This window comes from Stomoxys calcitrans, chromosome 2 (genome assembly GCF_963082655.1).
Source record: "Stomoxys calcitrans chromosome 2, idStoCalc2.1, whole genome shotgun sequence".
Lineage (NCBI taxonomy): Eukaryota > Metazoa > Arthropoda > Insecta > Diptera > Muscidae > Stomoxys > Stomoxys calcitrans.
Window position 1 is genome coordinate 223,481,272 of NC_081553.1, and position 18,794 is coordinate 223,500,065.

The 18,794-nt window shown below is 31.2% G+C and overlaps 1 protein-coding gene and 1 long non-coding RNA gene across 2 annotated transcripts in view; both read right to left on the reverse strand.

Annotated features, from left to right (window-relative positions):
- LOC106090724 (uncharacterized) overlaps window positions 1-18,794 on the reverse strand; it is a 72,370-nt gene that overhangs the window by 40,683 nt on the left and 12,893 nt on the right. The window lies entirely within an intron of this gene.
- LOC131995075 (uncharacterized) lies at window positions 372-1,504 on the reverse strand. Its single transcript, XR_009397128.1, has 3 exons — window positions 992-1,504; window positions 846-922; window positions 372-785 (listed from the first exon to the last, which is right to left on the reverse strand). It is a non-coding gene; the product is annotated as an uncharacterized LOC131995075 (long non-coding RNA).

Here is an 18,794-nt window from a genome sequence, read left to right on the forward strand (position 1 = left end):
TATTACAACAATTTTTTATATCAGGGGTTAAGAATTTAAGGTTCACTTTAAACAAAACTTTGCACACTTTGTAACCTTATTATATATCTTAGTATTTCGAATCCGATCTGCAGTAAAAATGATATTACACATGAATAACTTTGTAATCGTCTTCAGTAGACCGCATGTAATTCTTTCAAGATTGAAGGTTATTACAATAGGTCTGTTCGGGTATTTTTCCAGTAAAAATTTGCAGGAGAGAAAGAGCCATTTTACCCTCTTTAAAAAAATTTACAAGCAAAAGTACGCCAACGACTTTCAGTGAAAATTTGCAGAAAAACAGCTGATTTTTGTTTTGATTTGTTTTTTTTATTTGCTTTGAAAACAATTTTGTTAAATCAAAAATGCTGGCGATACGGATATAGATCGTACGATCTCCCTTCTCTCATCAGTAGCCAAGACGCATGAGGGACTACTTCTCCCGCTCCTCTCGTTGGACAATTTCCATTGCTACGACCACTGATGTGAGGCTAAGGGAGCTTTCTGTTTGCTCATGTGGCGGCTACGGACATTGTGTTATCAAGCTATCTGTATCCGTTCACAATTGGCTGATTAATTTGCACTAATTTTTCCAAACCCACTGTGCGTCACTTGTTCAACTGCCCAGCCAGACCCACTCAATCCCATGGCAGTTTTTTCCCTCCTTAACAATATCAAAGGAACGGTGTTGGTTTCATCGTAGATCTCCGATGAAGATGATTCCATCAAAATACCTAGGAAACCGATAATGGCTCTTTTCTTGGTGTCTGGAAGGATACAATATTTTAATTTTTCAAGATTTTCAATTCCGCAATTTTTCCACTTACCTTCTAATGTCGAACAACCGACTTGAGGTAAAATTTGTCGAGTTTTCTTCTCCTAAACATTAGCTGCTGCCATGAACCTTCATTAAAAGTTAATAAAAATGAAACATATTTAATAATTACCAATAAACAATATATTTTTTAGTTACCTCTGCCTTTTTGATCCATTTTGGTGTAACGGCTGCTTTTCATAAAACAGCTGACCTTTACAAAACATCTGTTCAAAGTTGCAAATTTCTGCTGGCATAAAAAGTTCCAGTAAAAAATTGCAGGTACTGTCAAATTTGCTCTCTCTCGCGCTCTCTTCTGCTGGCAAAGAAAGTACGCGAACGACTTCCATTAAAAATTTGTGCAAGTTTGCACAAATTTTTGAGTTCCCGAACAGAGCTAATATCAGACTCTCAGCTCTCATCATTAAACATTTTAATCTATCCCAGCTGAAAAATTAACGCCCTAATTCAAAACCTTTTGATTTTTATTGTTTTCACCAACTGGCATAAAGAAATATAGAAAACATATAAGAAAAAATAGAGATCACGTATTGTAACAGCTGGCTTGAGATTGCTGTGATTCACAATAGTGTGTTATCATTCACAAAATGGTAATGTTGAGTGTTCATTTGTATATATATAATGACTCACAGGTCAACCGGACGCATGCAACTCCCAATTTAAATTGATCAAGTATTTGTGAAAAATATAAATAATTGGTTAATATGATGCAGCAAAATAAAGGCTATAAAATTTATGTGTCATTTCAAAAACAAAAAGGAACAAAAAAATGACACTCTTTAGGCGCAAATTCAAGAAATATTGAACAACATATGAAATTCACTCCACACATCTTTCTCAACGAATTGTATAAATTTCTCCTCGGTTTATGAAAGATCCTTTCCTTGTCCACTTTTACTAATATTTTGTACTATATTTGCCTTCTTTAATTTACGTTTTATATCGTGGAAAGTCGAAGTGCTCCTTTTTACTACATCTGATATCTTTTTTATGGTTTTATTTTCTTCACGCAACCGTAAAATTAGTTTTCTAATCTCACTTGAAGTATGATTACGAAAAGGCGCCATAGCGATTTTTTATTGCATCAACGACCAGTAATTAACTTATGAGATGCATGTTTTATAAGTCCTGATTCATTAAACAAACAAAAGTTATGTGATCGTTACCGTTTGGAAGTCCCGATATGTCACAAAACCCGATGATTCGGTTGGATGTGTGGTATGAATTTCATAAGTTTTGTTACATTTATTGAATGTTTACATTAAGATTGGCTTATTTTGTACCTTTTTGCTTTGAATACAATTATAATATATTTATAATATTAAATTTGACGTTGCAAGCGACCGTTTAGACGTGTAAGTCACTGTAGCTTGAACTATTACTAACCTAAATTTCCCATAAACATTTTATGAGTTCGGTCCGATTAAAGTCTAAGTTAAATGATAAGGGGCCTCCTTTTTTATGCCGTATCCGAACGGCGAGCCGCACAGCGACATCACTTGGCAGAGAAGATTCATCATGGCAGGAAACCTCATAAATGTTTCCAGCATTAGTAAGGGGAAAACACCGGTGAAAATTTGTCTGATATTCACACCAGGATTTGAACCCAGGCGTCATAGGGGGACATGCTCCATAGCTTAAACCCCACAAATTTATTTCTATTTAGCAGAAAAGCATTGCAAGAAATACAACAGATCTTCCATCAAAACGAATTGATAATGGGTAGCAAGTTTTCTTCCAAGTTACTTCATCCAACACCATTACGAAAATAATATATTGTCTCTAAAGCTGGAGTTACATACCACGCGCGGTACTTATGCGCGCTTAAGCAATCAAATGCGCCCGCACGCGTTCTCTGGGTTGTGTTACATACCATGCGCATTTTGCTGCACACGAATTTTTAAAAATCAGCTTACTTATGTCATTTCCAAAGTTAATTTCAATGGAAATTGTCAATTATTTGTCCAATTTACGAACTGCAAAACAATTGTTGTTCCATCAGATGCGTGCGTGCATTTGTTGTGTAACTTACACAATACAAATCAGCCTATTTAAATTTTTTTGATATGCACGCATAAGTGCTGCTTTAAAATCTATTGCTATCTTCAACTTTTCACTCGAACAACTGTCAAAATTTAAATTATAAAAAAAAGTGGTAACGAAGATAATGCGAACACATTTCGCAGAAGTGGTACTGAGTTCTTTGAGCAAAAAACCAACGACATGTCGTTGCGCTATTACAAATTTCGTTTCAATTAATTTCAAATGTAATTAAATGCTCACGAACTGGGTCCAAGCAACTCTGTTTCATCGTAGTTGCTTTTGTTGTGTGGCTTTGTTTGACTTTTGTTTGTGCTATTTCGTCCAATAGAATGTGGCATATTTCGCCATTAAATTATAGACCATAAAGTTAATATTAGGCTTTAAAAAAATAGTGGCGAAGAAAATGCAAACACGTTCCATAGAAATAGTAAAGAGTTCTATGAGCTTGTAGCGACAAGTCGCGGCATCCTTATAAATTTCACTTTAATTAATTGCAAATTTTAATTTACAAAATATACCAAATTGAAATGTTTCACTCCGCGTTTTAAAAAAAATGTGAAAAAAAAGAAAAAAATAAGCTTGGATGTGCAATATGCAGCATTTTGTGGGAGAAAAAAATATATTTTAGTTTGTTTACATTCACAATAGGCAGATTTTGACCATCTTAATGATGTTCATGGGGCCTATCCACTTTATGTTTTCGTAAGTGACATAACCTTATATTATTGCATCCTAATACAAAGATACTTTGAGAGTTTATTTAAATTACAAGATTTTTTTCACCAGTTTGCACTAATGTGGCAATATGTTTACTTCACAAATACAAGAGTCTTCTCAGAATTTGAAGTTCGAAAATCTAAAACCTTTTTTTCCCAGAAAACTGTGAAGTATTGTTTCAACTAGAACCATTACGGAAAGAATAGGTATCTTCCGGGCAGACTTTGAACATTTTTGTTTTTCTATATTAAGTTTTGACATTTTTTTCCTTCTAATGTTATGTTAGGTAAATTACATTTTTTAATGTATGAGAACTTTTAAAAATGTGAATGTTTCTATGTAAGACTATTTCTTACAAGAATGTTTCCTAATAATTCTAGAAAAAAACGCAGTCATATAAATTTTTCACCAAAATTTAGGAGATCTTTTACATAAACATTAAAAAAATAATAAAAAATAAATCCAAAAACACTTAGGAGGTAAAATCAATACAATATAAATGTGCTCTTACTAGATTTTATAGTACACAGAAAAACAAAAAAATCCACAAAACTCAATATTTGGATTTTCGATGTTCGAAATGAGGCCTACATTTATACATACATATTATAAATAGAGTATATACAGAATTCCCAAAACCCTTAAAAAATATAAAAAAAAATAATTTTTTTGGAACTAAACTCGTAAATGAAGCTTATAAACAGTATCCCAGTACTAACATACATATATACTTATGCGATATTAAATACATACATATGTGAAAGTAGTATACACTGACGAAAACAAACTTTTTTAGAATTGTATGACAATAAATCTACAGCAAAACAAAATTCAAACTGAGTTTCAAATTCTATAGAAAAATAGAACAAAAAAATACTGAAAACACTACAATTTGAAACTAAATAACCATATAAGTATTTTTCTAGCAATAAAAGAAGACATAGAGAAACTTACTTAAAATACAACAGCAACAACACTAAAACACACATTTCATACATACATAACTATATGTTCGGTGATATCATATATACATACATATAAATATAGTAATATACATATTAATATCTGGTATTTAAAGAAACAAACAAAACCCCTAAAAGTATTAACCTTTTATTAAATGAAAACAAGATAAGTACAAACTTATATCTCTAAAATCGTTTCGAATCGAATCTTTATTAACAACGCAAAGAAAAAATCTAAGTAAAATCGAATTCAAACCATATCTCAAAATCATATCGTTTATGCGATGTTTGAACCAAAAAACCAAATATCAAAACTAAAGTGTTGTGTGTCAAATATAGACTTTTGTAAGAAGTATTTTTGAAACAAACCCCCTTACAAAAAAGTATTTCCTCTCTCGCCCCTCTAATTTTTGTTTTGTTTTTTTTTTTTATATAGTTGAGTAAAGTAACTAAAAAGACTTATAGAAAACAACGATAATGTAAATTGTTTTATTTTTATTTAATTTTTTAATATATATATCTATATTTATATATGAATATATATTTACTTAGTATATTTGTATTCAGCTGATATATAAGTAATTTATATAAACTAAAGGTCTTCCTGTAAGTTTCATTTGATTTTTTCTCAAAAAAGAGATATTAAAATAAACTAGAACATAATAAAGTTGTAGTAGTTTTATAATTTCCATGTTGATTTTTATGGTAAAAATAGAGAAAAATTCAACAGTAACCATAACCATTTTTTTTAACGTAATGAGGACCAAACTAAATCGAAACAGAAGGCCAAGAAATCGTATTATTATTTAGTTAATGTAATTAACTAATTATGAGATTTAGTACTAGAACTACATATACAAACATCAGAGCATTTGGCTTTTTTGAACCCCCAAAACTCTTGCAGAACTAGTAAACCCATATATCTATAGATGATTCCTTAATTCACATATATATACAGCTAGACATTTTAAGTTTTTATAATTATATAAAATAATTTCAAACATTATCTTTATTTAATTTATTGTTCGATTAATTTTTTAAATTTATTGTTGCATTGTTTAAAAAAACCCTATACTAGTCAATTATATAAAAGAACAGAAAATACAATATTTCAACAACAATAACAAAACAAAAAACCAACAGAATCTTAACTAACATATTTATTCATACTCATACATAGATTATTATTATGAAAACCAAAAACAAAACAAAACAATTATTCAATGACAGACAAATAACAACATCTATACTATTTTAATTGACAATTTTAAAAATCAATCAAGTTCTATTAATTTATAAGTGATGAAAAATAAAACAAAACAAAAAACCAATCATTATTTTTTAATGTAAACATATTCTTTGGTTACACTTTAACTACAGAAAGTAATAAAAATAAACAAATGACCTTAAAAATCTTTAAATCCATATAGAAATTACCATAAAAGTATTTAAATCCATCTCTCGGTAATATAAAAATCTAAAAATCCAAGTTTTTGGCTTTTTAAGCGATAGTTATGGTATCAATTTATTTGAATATTTCCGTCTGTTTTTAACTTCCACACATGGACGTCACATAGTTTCTTTTCAAGAAGAAATTTAATGAAATGGAATTTTTTCTTATACGTGGCTTTTTTGTGGAAAACGACTCGTTTTGCACTTATAATTTGTAAAGATAAAACGAGTCGTTTGCTCCAACAGGCTTGGCCTTATCAAACAACAATTGCTCATGGCTAAATATTTAAAGGTTGTCTCATTTGTACAACAACATAAAAACCATATGGTGAAATCGCCATCTTGTCATCAAGCTGATCGACATTTTACCAACAAAAACAAAGAAATTTGTGCAGAAAATGTACGGACAGGAGTAGAAAATATGCGAGAAAGCAGATAATAACAAAGAGAATGCAAGCACAAATCTGATATCTTAATACCGCCCGCTGTTCGCATGAGACCACCTTTTTAAATCCGCCTTGACAATTGCTATGTATATACATACCAGGCGGATTTAATAAGGAGGTTTCACACGAGCAGCTATTAACAGCCGGCCAGGTTTGACAGTATTAAGATGTCAGATTTTTATTTGCGTTCTCTTCTTTCTCGCATATCTTCTTTCTCGCATATTCCCCGGCCGGCCAGGTTTGACAGTATTAAGATGTCCGATTTTTGTTTGCATTGTCTTTGTTGTTATCTTCTTTCTCGCATATTCTCTGCTCATGTATGCACACAAACACACAAATTTCTTTACCTGTGTTGGCACAATGTCGATCAGCTTGATAGCAAGATATCGAATTGCACCTTTAATTGTTTCGCCATGGTACTATACAGTGAGTGCAGTCCAGCGAAATTGTAGGGAAATGGCATCCATCCAGTACAACAAGGTTCTGGATTAATTACAGAATAACAACCCTCATGTATAAAATCTATCTTCAGGATTGCATGATTTGTTTTTCAAAATTGAGTGTGGCCACCTACAGAAATATCTCTATTGTGAATGGCGGAAATAAATGTTAACTATTTAATTATAAAATTATAAATAATATTTATTTGGCTTTTATGCCCACACATGTTTTGTGAATTTTATTTTTAAATTTTGCAAATATTTGTCCTCATATTGTTTTGTTTTCATACCTTGAATCCATTCCGCCCAAGTACAACGTCTCTTAGACGCAACGCCTAAGGGTATGACGCACAGTTAGTTCATTCCATACAACGTTGCGATGGCACTGTTTAGAAAGCGTGTGTCTTTGTATTGACTTATCTTCGTCTTTCTAGCGAAGAAACAGATCTGCGACTCTTCAAGATTTTCGTTGAGATACTGTGTATGGTCCGTTCATATGCTACTCTTAAGGCGAACATACAGAGGATGTTTGGGAAATCTTCCCCTAAAAGATATTTGCTGTGTTTTATCTTAGTACTGGATAGACAAGTCGTGAAGAGCAAAAATTAAATGCAAAAATGTTTTCAGTGCAACTCTTTTTGTTTTCTATGATGTGGTAACGCCATTTGCAAATCTTTCCAAATAATACGAGAAAAAAGTGCGAATATTTTTAAAATTTATAACTAAAATTTGCAAAACATGCGTGAGCATAGCAGTCATATAAGATTTATTAAAGTTTGTGCACCCAATTGTATAAACAATTGGTTTTAATTTTATTAGGTCTGTTCGCGTACTTTTTTAGTAAAAATTTGCAGGAGAGTAAGTCATTTTACTCTCTTTAAAAAATTTGCAAGCAAGAGTACGCGAACGACTTCCAGTGAAAATTTGCATAAAAACTGCTGATTTTTGTTTTGGTTGGTTTTTTATTTGCTTGCTTGGAAAACAATTTGTTTTTAAATAAAAAATGCTGGCGATACTTCAGAGGCATCTGCATCTTATGATTTGTGGTTGGTGTATAAATTAGACCACCTTTAATTGTTTTGCCATAGCCTGCACTGATAATTTAATTCAAATTCTTCCGGGAGCTACTTTTTTTATAGAAAAGTACGTGCTTAAAAATGTTCGTTGGTTGATTCATTGATTTTAAAACCTTATGCAGTGATTTCTTCAAAACTTTGGGCTTATCTTTCAGTACGTCGCTGCAGGTGAGACAGGTTTTTTTAACACAGCCAATTCCGTTTAAAATTGTAACCATAGATCCTAAAACTTAGTTTCACCGCAGAATAAAGTTGTATTGTTTTTGAACTACCTTATTCATACTATAATTCACAATATGACAGATGAATAAGGTGGGAACTTTTTGCCATTGGCCCACATGTGTGTTCTTGAATCTGGTAGCAGTTTTGTTACTAGAAATCTCCTTCAAACGTAACGGGACATTTGTGTGAATATTAAAATCTTTTTTTTTTGGATTTCAATTTATTTAACAAGCTTTGATTTCATTTAATGTTTTAATTTTTCAGTATATAAAATTTTAAATAATTAACTTGCCATTTAAAAAGGATGAAGTAGTTAGCAATTACACAACGCTAAAGGTCATTTGTCATTTATTACTCTACCGGTCAATAAAATATATAAACATTTAAAGATATTTTAAGTTCTTTCTAATCTAAAACAAAGAGAAAAAATGCTCCACTTATAAAGACATATAAAACTGAAACATAAACAAGCAATTCTTTTCTTGCAGAAAATTAAAAAAAAATATATATATATCTTGAAAAAAACCTAAAATATTTATTATTAAAATGTTATATATATATTACAAAAAGAAATAGTAAGTAAGAAAAATTAATTATAGGAAGAAATAAAATAAAAAATATATAAGAACAAATAAAAAAAATGTTTTATGCTTAATATATTTACAAAAAAAAGATACAAACTAAAGTAAACATTTTATTGAATAAAACCAAGATATACTAAAGTTAAGGACAATTGCTTTGTTCAAAATAAAAAAACAAAATTGATATATACTAAAAGACAACGGAAAAGTCATTCACATAAAAAAAAAATCCCAATTTTGGGTAAACAACAATCAAGTATATGTATGTTCAACAAAAATACTAATTTAAAGAAAAAATCTCTTATCTCATAAGAGAAATACATGCATTCATATTGAAAGTGAATATGCATGTTCTAAAAATTATAATAAAAAAATATACAATATTTGTTGTCGAATGTACATGAACTAAAAAATTGAAAATAAAATGTTGCTAATATTTGATGTGATTTCTTGAACTACATACATAAATGACTACATACAACATGCAATGCAACAACATGAAAACCCAACATACATAAACATATTTATGGTTACACAATAAAACCGAAGAAATTATTAATAAACGAAAAGAAATATTCAAAAGATAATTTTATTTGTTTTCTTTTTTCATTTTATCATGCGCATTAAAGAACAGCGTACTTTCTTGATTTGTTGAAATTTTGCTTGGGTTTATAAGGGTTTAAAATTCCAAAAGCTAAATTTTTACAAAAGGTTGATTGGCTTTTTTCGATATGTTATACCATGAATGAGGATAAAACTTCTTTGATAACAGTTCAAAAACTGCTAAAAATCGTTTTATTTCACTAAGAGATTTTCTTCAAGAAACTTCCATCGAAGCACAAGCACACAAGAATGAATGCAATAATTTCAAAAAGAAATAATTGCATATAAAATTTGTTAGCTATCAACTAATCAATTCGTTTAGGTGGTTGAAACCCCAAAATTGCGAAATAAATCCCCAAAGTTGCCGGAAAGTCCTTAAAATGAGGACCTAGTTGGGGCACATTTCAAAACTTAAGAACTTCGAAAAGCTAAATATTGTGACACAATAGCTGTGTTTTTAGTACTATATGGTGTAGTGCGATGAAATGTTTATGAAAATTACATCTATACAGGACAACGAAGATTTGGATAAATTACCAGTGCATGTTTAAGCTGAGTATTCTGTTCCTGTATTTTAAGCGGAATGCTATCAAACTCCATATTAAAAAACGGCTGCAAAACGCTGGCTAAAAATAGGCGGAGAAGTAGTACTCTGCTTATAGTCAGGAAAATGACAAAAAAAATCAAAGGGGCAACACTTGAAACCATTGTCGGCATCATTTTTATATGTTTTATTGGTTTCATTGGTTCGTTTTTCTTCATTTATTTGCAAAAAATAAATTAAATAGAGAAAGCAATAAGTGCAGATAAAAAAAATTGTTTAGGCATGGAAATAAAAACATTTGATTGCTGTCAAATCCCGCTCGCGGAACATATACAAATTTCAGCGACTATTCCGAAAGCAGAATAAAATAACAATCCTTACATAGAACATCTGTTATCAGGATTGCCATCATATGTTTTTTACAAAAAAATGTGGGCACTTGCAGAAAAACCTCTATTGTGAATGGCAAAATAACAGAACCAATTTTTTATTCAGTTGGGTGAACAAGTCTTAAAAAAATTTTATTTGACTGCTATGCCCACACATGTTTTGCAAACTTTAGTTATAAATTTTACAAATATGTGCACTTCTTTTTTCTTATTGTTTTGACAGGTTGACAAATGGAGTGACCACTTCATAGAAAATAAACAGACTTGCACTGGAAACTTCTTTTGCGTTTTTTTTGCCCTACACGGCTTATCTATCCAGTACTACAATAAAACACATCAAATATCATCGTATTTGCCGAAAAGGAGAGCAACATTTCGATTTTGCTTTAACATTTGGACTCTAATCATTACATCTACCATACACAGGCAGTCATAAGGAATAGAAATAATACCATAGAGTGTTTTCCTGATGTCCTATGGCGCGTCCTTGGATAAATTAGCAATATTTGGAATGTTTTATTTTAGTACTGGATATACAAGCCGTGAATCACAATAATAAAACTCAAAAAATTTATCAAGTCAGTTTGACATCAGACGGAAATACCGATTGGCAACCATTCAAAACAATACGTGGAAAAAGGTAAAAATATCTGTAAAATTTATAAACAAAATGTGTAAAATATATGCGGGCATAAAGGTCAAACAGAGTTTATTTCGATTTATGCTCCTAATGTTATAACTTAAATTATATTTTGCCATTCACAATAGAGGTACTTATGCAGGTGACCACACCCTATTGTAAAATGCATATCATTTGTTGCAATCCTAAACACAGATGTTCTGCATAAAGGTATTGGATATGGATATGTATTCTCATATGTTTTTCCAAATGTGGCAACGTACACATCCTGTGACATGTAGGAAAAATTTAATATCAAAAATGGATTATGAAATAAAAATGGAACTCATTTCGTTTGCAATGTGAGTTTCTTCAAATTCAAATTTAAATATTTCAAACCGTATTTTATATAGTTGGCAAATAAAAAGATAAAATAATGCGTGTATGTACAATATGTCGCATTTTGACGGAGAAAAATCATTTTTACTTAAATTTGTTAACATTCACAATAGACAGATTTTGACAATCTTAATGATGTTCATGGGGTCTGCACACTTTATGTTTTCGCAAGTTACCTATTTATTAATGAATTATATGTCGACTGAACGTTTGCGGTAACCCTTCTATGCAAATCCTGGGTGTGTCTTTGAAATTTTAGTTCCTTTAAGAAATTAAAATTAAACGAATTGATTAGGTGAAAAACGTCAAAAAAAAATTCTATCGCTTCTATATTAATATGAGGCTAACTTTGTTGGGTGCAGTCTATTTTCTGAAGGCAGAAAGATCTTAAGAAATCTATATATGTACTTCAGTAACAAAATCCTTTAGTTCCTGAAACAGAGTATAATAATACTTAAAAAACCTAATTACTTAAGGAGGAAAATGTGTTTTTTCTAAAAATTAGTGTTTGGTATTATTATCTTTATAAAATGTTTCCTTTTCATTACTAAAAATCCCTTTGTTTCATTTCTCAACGGATGGAGTCATTTCCATATGGGTATTTCCATTACAGTACATTCATTACTATAAACATCTGTATATAAAGCTCATGCATTTTCATACAAAGATGAAGGAAAATTTACATTTTAAGAAACATATCAAATTGGAAAATTATTTACACAGGTCAACAAACAATTACAATTATTTTCCAAATAAAAAGAAAAACTAAATTCGAATTTGAAACAAAAGAGTGACAAGTATTAAACAACCTAAAATAAATCGAATAAAATTATAACAAAAAAAATAATTTTAATATGAAGAATGGAAAATTCTACAGAAAGGTGAGTCAGCAATTTTGTTTTGTGCGCGAAATATAAAAACACACAAATAGTATAGTAACACAAAAAAACTTTATATATTGTAATGAAACTTAGAACTAGTCTTCCATAAAAAATTTATTATTTCCTAAACTTGACAAAATCTCGTATAATTGTCACTCATTTAACACTACTTAAAGTCTACTATATACATATGTATACTGTAATTTAACAAAAACAAAAAAGTGGTTTACACAGTTTTTTTTTGTAATTAGCTATTATTATTTTTTTTTTGTATAATTAGCAACGAGGCTCCCATACCATTTTGAAAAAATAATTTAGTTTAAAACATCAAGCAGTACAAGTATAAATTTGCAACGAGTATATATTTGATTTCGAGTAACAAATGGTATAACACCCTATTTTTGTTTTATTTACTAAATCCAGATTTATTTTTGTTTTAGTACACTACTAAAATCACAATAAAAAATAATCTTTGGGTAGTTTTAGTTTTATTTATTTATTTCAATTTATTAATCATGAAACTAAAACACATATGTTCTGATATTCTGAGTCTTAAACTCATTTTCCTAACATAAGCAACGCTTTAGAGAAAAAATGAGCATTAATGGTTTGTAATTAAATTCAGAATAAAATTTTTATGTTTTTCAAATTTATGACTGTGAAAGTTTATAACCTACCTAAATGAGCAACAATTTATCATTAAAAAAGGGATTAAATCCATTTCGTTTGGTTAAATTCCCCAAACAGTTGTTTTCATACCATAAAGTAAGCTGAACCTCAATCGCAAAATTTGGTGGAAAATTTCAAGTTAAAGTGTATCCCAAACGGGTTTCGAGTTATCAGGTTAAAATATTTTTAGGGCGCTTTACATATAAGCTTAATCGAAGACTAAACATTCTATTAAAGGCTCTTTCACACTGCATGTTCTTGCTTTATGACATGTCGCTATTTTTTTGCACAAATTCTTCTTATTAGAGTAGGTGAGTTGGGATTGTAAATGGGCCAAATCGGTCCATGTTTTGATATAGCTGCCATATAAACCGATCTTAGGTCTTGACTTCTTAAGCCTCTAGAGGGCGCAATTATCGTCCGGTTTAACTGAAACTTTGCAGTAAATCTAAATGTAAAAGGCGGGAAAACACAGCTGTAATTTTTTCTGAAATCTTAAAAGCATGTTTTATTTCATTCGATATTCTACCTGATATAAATTTTCGGGAAAAGTGTCGATGGGGCCACCCGACCCCCATAACACCACCCAAATAGGAGGTATTTGCTGACCATTGCAATAAGAGCCTCAAATAAGAGGTATTTTAGAGTAGAACCCCCATCCCCAAAACACCCCCAAACCGGTCATGTTGGCCGACTATGGAAAAATTGAGCTCAAATGAAGGGTATTTTGTTAGTAGACCATTAATCTGACATCAACATTCGGGACCAACTATCTAGGGGACGTCCCACCACCATAACAACCCCCAAGTAGTACGTATTTGCTCACCAAGACAATTTGGGTCATAAAGACAGTGGAGCTCGATGTTCATAGTTTTTAAGGCCCATACCCCAAACCGGACATATTTGCTGGCCTTTTCAATAAGTTTTAAGTGAATGGTATTTGAGATTTGGAAACGAATTTGATATCCAATTTTGAGGCCAATAGCAATATGAGGTTCAAATATATGAGAAAAGAGCACGTTGCTGATATATTTTCAGGGCTTAGCGGTTGGGGGACCACCCCACTCCCTAAAATCCCCCTAAATCGGGCATATTTACCGACCATGTCAATGTGGGGCTTAAGTGAAAGGAATTGGGGGGTAAAGCAAGAATTGATACCCCCTTTCCCAAGAGACACAAAAAAAATAATTTTTTACCGACCATCCCAATATGGGGCTCAAATAAAGGTATTTGGGAGTAGAATACGAATTTGATATTCAAATGTAGGACCATGTATTTAAGGCATCAACCCTTCCTCAAAAAACACCTCCCAAAGGGTAACAATTTTTCGACCATGCCAATATGTGGCTCAAATGAATGGTATTTGAGATTAGAAAATGAATTTGATAGCTAATTTTGGGACCATTTGTTTGGAGGACGCCTCATCCTGTAAACTCCCCTCAAACCCAATGACAATATGGGGTTTAAATAAATGGTATTTGAGAGAAGAGCACGATGCTGATATTTTTCAAAGCCAAGTGTCTGGGGGACCACCTCACCTCCCAAACCACCCCTAATCAGACATCATGAGAATATCGGTATGAAATAAAGTATTTTAAGAATGGAGTACACCTTACATCCAAACTTAAATTCGTAGACCAATAAAGATCATATGGGATTTAGATAAAGGCACTTATATTGTTAAACTGTTTGTCAAGGGATATACTATTTTCTTAGCATGGTATTTCACTAAAAGCTCCTCTATTGTCGAAAATAAATATTTCATATAAAGTAAAAGAAGGCGTAACGGAGCGGGCCCGGTCCAGCTAGTACAAATATAAAACATATTTGAAGAAAATAAGTTGTAAAACAAAGTTTATTTCTAAAAGGCATTTTAGAGATTGATGTCAGTACTAAACTTAAGATATTTCATTGTATATTCAAGGTTTTATTTTGTGATGGCGGGATTGTACGGTCCCCAGACTTTTGGTCTCAAATAATAATATCAGAGTTATACTCTACTCTCAAATACCTTTCTCTTGAATCGTATATTGCCCCGATTGGTCCTGTGGACTGTTGGACTGTGTGAGTTTGGAAGCAAGGCGACACCTAAGATACGTGGTCCTTAATATTAATGCCCGATTCAAACTCTCCATGTCAATTACCTTCTATTTGAGTCCCATAACGATCCTACCGCTGTGCTCGTCCATTTATGTGATTGTTTTGTTGGTGGGGCGACCTTCCAGTCACTTTATACATTATATCAAAACCAGATTCGTTCTTCTTCAATAGAAGATCTACCCACTACGGAGGGAATACAAAGCTAAGGCGTTATAAGGAAACCTTTTATTCAGCTAAAGAATTCTTAACCCGTAACATGATAAACATTTCTGCTTCTTTGTTTGTTTGTTTTTTTTTTCTAGGGACATTTTAAACGATCTGATCAAACTCTTCTGTTGGATATGTTGCAAACTACTTAAATACTTGAAGAATTTCAAATATTCCCTTCATAACAATTATATTACAACTAAGTTTCAAATATGGTAAGGCCTTTAGATTTTAGTAAATACATATATACAATTAAATATATATTAAATTATAGATATATATTGAGAATTGTCTTAAATAAAAAAAAAAAAAAAACAGAGGTGATTTTAATAATTGTTTATAAAAAAAACAAAAATATATACACTAAAATCATATATATACACCCTTTTATATATACCATATATATATATATTTACCATTTAGAAAAAATATATACTCAATTGTTTTGCTTTTTTCCTTTACGGTGAATAACAAAGTAAAATTTAATTTTGGAAAACCCAATTTCGAGACTATGCAAAATGATGAAGAATATAAAATCAGTTTCGGAAGCTTCGAAAGAAAACAGTTCGAATTTGAATTTGTAAAAACACAAAACATTATATCAATTGTATTTAAAAAAAAATAAAATTAATTTTGTTTCTGAAAAGTATATAAAAAAAACAAACATGGTTTTTCTTATTTAAAAAAAAGGATATGCGATTTAATTGCTGAAGTCGAAGAAAATTCATGTATGTATGTCACCAAAAAAAAAAATTTATAAAAACTTAAAAGAGGAGCAGTAAGTTAAAAAAATTGTAATTTAATCATAATCTATATGATTTTAGTATTTAGCATTTAGTAAATGTTGTGTTATAATGGAAACCCCATGTATTCTAAGATTGTAATGTATGAAAGCTGTGTAGTTTAGTTTGCACTTGGCCACTCTATGATGAAAAATGTATCTTTTGATTGGTTTGATTTAATGTATTGTACGTACTACTTATTAACTGCCTCATAGCCCTAGCTAGCTCACTTAGTTGACCAATATTGCCATCTTATGTATTTGTATAATTGTATTTGATCTAATAATAACTTACTTAGTTTTGATGTAGATCGTACGTTTAAATCTTCGTTTTTGGTTTTCTTTTAATTGTATTCGTATAGTTAACATTTTGTTATTTTTATATTGAAACTGAATTTCTTATTATTTTTATTACAAAAATCAATCTTTATTTGGAATTGATAGAGCGATTAGGGATATTGGTTCATTAAACATCATTAGTGAAATTATGGGAGATCAAAAATTTCTTATTTTAAAAAATTATATCAGTAAACTCAAATATTAGCGCTTTTATCTTAATTTTCAATACTACTAAACTTCAATACTGGATCCTCTGTAATCCATTATATTAAGAGCAAAATTTAAGTGTATTACTACTAATTTCTCTTCATTGAGTCTTTAAGGTGGCTATATAAAAAGTTGGGGCCATATTTAAAGTAAATAGTAGAAGGCAAAGTAGAACTCTTTAGACATATGCCTTCATTCACAAGTATGTTTATTTGACAGATTTACTTAATAGAATCGGAATATCAGAATTTGGACTAAATCTACATATGATTACATACCAAAAATATGTTGAAAATATTGGCAACTTGCGGGAATGATTTTGTAAGCAAGCGTTATCAATTTCATGAAACGACCGTTATGAATATTAAACCTACAAAATTGGTGTGTAAATCTACAAACCGTAGTTTTTCTGAGTTGGTCTACGAAACGCAGAACAATTTCTGAGAGGTTCAACTAGTCGCAGATCTACTTCTTAGTAGTTGGTCTACTCGTTGTAGATCTACTTTCAAGTTGATCTACTTTTGAGTATATCTACAAACCATAGATCTATTTCTGAGTGGAACTTATAGCTTTAGAACCATTTCTGAGTAGATCTTCTAGCCATGGATATATATCAGAGCAGGTACATGACTTTTACCTTAGACATACTTCTGGATAAGGAACTAGAAGGTATCTTCCTTCTACTGTTTCTGTGGTATCACAATGGACGAAAACGTCTAAGTGAGTCTGATGGCAGACTGCCACTTTAACCTAACCTAACTTAATTCTGGAGGACACCGTGGCGCAGAGGTTAGCATGAACGCCTGGGCTCGAATCCTGGCGAGTCCATCAGAAAAAATTGTCAGCGGTGGTTTTCCCTCCTAATGCAGGCAATATTTGTGAGGTACTATGCCATGTAAAAGTTCCCTCCAAGGAGGTGTCGCACTGCGGCACGCCGTTCGGACTCGGCTATAAAAAAGGAGGCTCCTTATCATTGAGCTTAAAACTTGAATCGGACTGCACTCATTGATATGTGAGAAGTTTACCCCTGTTCCTTAGTGGAATGTTCATGGGCAAGATTTGCAAATTTTAATTTAATTCTAGATTGACCTACTTCTATTTATATCTACGGTTAGTAGTTTACTAACCGCAGATCTATTTCTAAGCTTATATACTATTCGCAGATCTATTTCCGAGTGGATTTACTAACTGAAGATCTACCTCTTAGTAGAACTGCTAACCGCAGATGTACTTGTTGTATATTTCCTAACCATAAACCTAGTTATTAGTAGATCTACCAACACTTGATTTACTTCTGAGTTGATCTACTAACCTAAGATATACTTCTGATATGTCTACTGAGCTAAGATACACTTCTGAGTAGAGCTGGCAAAATATCGATATTTAATTTTTTGGCTGAATATCGATTGATATTTTTCCGGTGGATACTATCGCAAAAGTTAAATTTTTGGCAAAAACTAAACAAAAAGAAGCAATCCGACACTGAATGTATTCTTTAAGATATTTAGCGCCTATAGAGGATTCAATTTTTATCCGATTAGATTAATAATAATTTCACTCATGACTTCCAACTGACTTTATTAACCTTGATTTTATTTGGTCTGTGCATTGATGTTTCTTCTATGTAAATCGATCTCTTGATTTTCACATCTAATTTTCGTTTGAAATATAGGTGGTGGGAAATTAACGATAGTATCGATACTACCGATATTTATTATTAAAACTATCGAATGTTGTTTTGTTTGCCAGCTCTACTTGTGAGTTGATCTTTTAACGGTAAACCTATTTATGAGTTGATTTTAACTTTAGATCTACTTTTAGTAGGTCTACCGACTGTGGATCTTCCTAAGATGATCTACCAACCTCAGATCTATTTCTGAGTTTATCTACCAGTTGCATATTTATTTTTGAGTACATCTACTAACTGTAATATACTCACCGTTTATCTACCTGTGTATTTTAACCGCAGATTTACTTCAAATTTGATATACTAACCGTAGATCGACTTGAGTTTATCTACTAACTAGAGGGCTATTTCTGAGTTGATTCGCAAGGGAGCAAACTTCTTACATAACAATTAGTGCTGTCCGATGCAAGTTTAAGCTCTATGAGTTTATCCACTAACCGGAGATCTACTTCTGTATTGCTCCACTCACCAAGATCTACCATACAATTGAATTGAACTACTAACCTTAGTTCTACTTCTGAGTAGATCCACTACCCTAAGATATACTTCTGATAAGATTTAAAAATCGCAGATATAA